Genomic DNA, 2,526 nt, shown 5'->3' with positions numbered 1-2,526 from the left:
TCTCCACATCCTCACCAGCATTTGCTGTCACCTGAGTTTTTGATCTTAGCCATTATCACTGGTGTGATGTGAAATCTCAGGGTTGTTTTGATTTGCATTTCCCTTATGACTAAAGATGTTGAACATTTCTTTAGGTGTTTCTCAGCCATTCGGCATTCCTCAGCTGTGAATTCTTTGTTTAGCTCTGAACCCCATTTTTAATAGGGTTATTTGTCTCCCTGCGGTCTAACTTCTTGATTTCTTTGTATATTTTGGATATAAGCCCTCTATCAGTTGTAGGATTGGTAAAGATCTTTTCCTAATCTGTTGGTTGAGAATCTTTTTTTTTTTTAAACAGGTTTTCTGACTTTTGTTGGAAAACCCACAAGCTATCCTAGATAACTATTACAGCTATTTTAATTTTTTCTAACAGGTTTTCTGACTTTGGTTGGAAAACTCAAGAGCTATATCAAGCCGAGAGAGCTAACTTAAGCTGAGAAAGCTGTCTTGAGCAGTGAACTATATGGAGCAGGAGACAGAGCCAAGAGCTATCTACAGAACTATCTAGAAAGCTATCTTGAGCAGACTACAAAGCTACCAGCTCTCACCCCATCATTGACTTTAAATTGTTTCTTCCACCAGTCCTAAACACACCTTCCTCAGGATCCCCTCTCTAAGCCAAGACTAGTACTGGCTTATAACTAATATAGCATCCACAATATAGAGTGGAGAAGTGAATGTATACATGCTCATTTATTTGTTCGTGGGTGCTCTGCTAAATTTCTTGTACTTAAGCAATTTAACATATCCTAAAGAGGGACAATGCCACCTATAGTAGATCGTGTTTTCCTCATCCACTAACTGAACACACTCCCCCATAGACATGACTCTACTTGATTCTAGGTAGTGTCAAGTTATCAATTAAAACCAATCATCACAGCAACTAAATGTAATTTCATAATTTTTGTTTTACGGAAGAGACTATTATTCATATTAATTTATTAACCTAAATTATAATACTATTTGAAATCACATATTTAATTCTAAACACTTATGTACATCACTTTGAAATTATCTCGTGATTAAAAATGACAGCATTGATTCCTTAATGTTCTATATGATTCTTTCTTTGCCTGTTAATGAAATATGACAACTAATTTTATTAAAAGTATGTCTTATTGCGTTTAGCTCAGTGGTAGAGCGCTTGCCTAGCAAGCACAAGGCCCTGGGTTTAGTCCCGAGCTCCAAAAAAGAGAAAAAAAAGTATGTCTTATACAGACAATTATGAGAAACAGGACCATGAGATGACTGAGTGGGTAATGATACTTGCTTTCAAATGAAACCACTTGTGTTCAATACTTAAACCACATTAAGGGAGAAATAACCAACTTCCATTAGTTGTTCTCTGACATTCACATACACGCCATACATGCATGTATATAAATTTGCAGGTATAAATTACATGTAAAAATTAATAATGCACGCCCGGCCCGCAGCAGCTCTCTGCTCCCAGACCCCGTGGGAGAGAGACCTCACCACATGGTCAGGAGGGCACTCCTGAGGCTGCAGAGCGGAAGAGACCACTAACACTGCCCACCCCTGCCCACATCCCTGGCCCAAGAGGAAACTGTATAAGGCCTCTGGGTGCCCGTGGGGGAGGGCCCAGGAGCAGCAGGACCCCTGCCTGAGACACCGCCGAAACCTGAAGGAAACAGACCAGACCGGATAAACAGTTCTCTGCACCCAAATCCCGTGGGAGGGAGAGCTAAACCTTCAGAGAGGCAGACACGCCTGCGAAACCAGAAGAGACTGCTCTCTGCACACACATCTCGGACGCCAGAGGAAAACACCAAAGGCCATCTGGAACCCTGGTGCACTGAAGCTCCCAGAAGGGGCGGCGCAGATCTTCCTGGTTCCTGCCGCCGCAGAGAGCCCGTGGGCAGCACCCCGCGAGCAAACTTGAGCCTCGGGACCACAGGTAAGACCAACTTTTCTGCTACAAGAAAGCTGCCTGGTGAACTCAAGACACAGGCCCACAGGAACAGCTGAAGACCTGTAGAGAAGAAAAACTACACGCCCGAAAGCAGAACACTCTGTCCCCATAACTGGCGGAAAGAAAACAGGAAAACAGGTCTACAGCACTCCTGACAAACAGGCTTATAGGACAGTCTAGCCACTGTCAGAAATAGCAGAACAAAGTAACACTAGAGATAATCTGATGGCGAGAGGCAAGCGCAGGAACACAAGCAACAGAAACCAAGACTACATGGCATCATCGGAGCCCAATTCTCCCACCAAAACAAACATGGAATATCCAAACACACCAGAAAAACAAGATCTAGTTTCAAAATCATATTTGATCATGATGCTGGAGGACTTCAAGAAAGACGTGAAGAACTCCCTTAGAGAACAAGTAGAAGCCTACAGAGAGGAATCACAAAAATCCCTGAAAGAATTCCAGGAAAACACAATCAAACAGTTGAAGGAATTAAAAATGGAAATAGAAGCAATCAAGAAAGAACACATGGAAATAACCCTGGATATAGA

At 42.3% G+C, this 2,526-nt stretch overlaps 1 non-coding gene across 1 annotated transcript; it reads left to right on the top strand.

Moving 5' to 3' along the window:
- The first annotated feature begins 379 nt into the window (after positions 1-379).
- LOC116912941 lies at positions 380-440 on the top strand. The gene has a single exon (XR_004389509.1). It is a non-coding gene; the product is annotated as a U7 small nuclear RNA (small nuclear RNA).
- Positions 441-2,526: the final 2,086 nt, after the last annotated feature.

The sequence above is a fragment of the Rattus rattus genome, chromosome 11, assembly GCF_011064425.1.
Source record: "Rattus rattus isolate New Zealand chromosome 11, Rrattus_CSIRO_v1, whole genome shotgun sequence".
NCBI classification, from domain to species: Eukaryota; Metazoa; Chordata; class Mammalia; order Rodentia; family Muridae; genus Rattus; species Rattus rattus.
The sequence above is the reverse complement of the archived record's forward strand: the minus strand, read 5'-3'. Positions and strand labels throughout refer to the sequence as shown.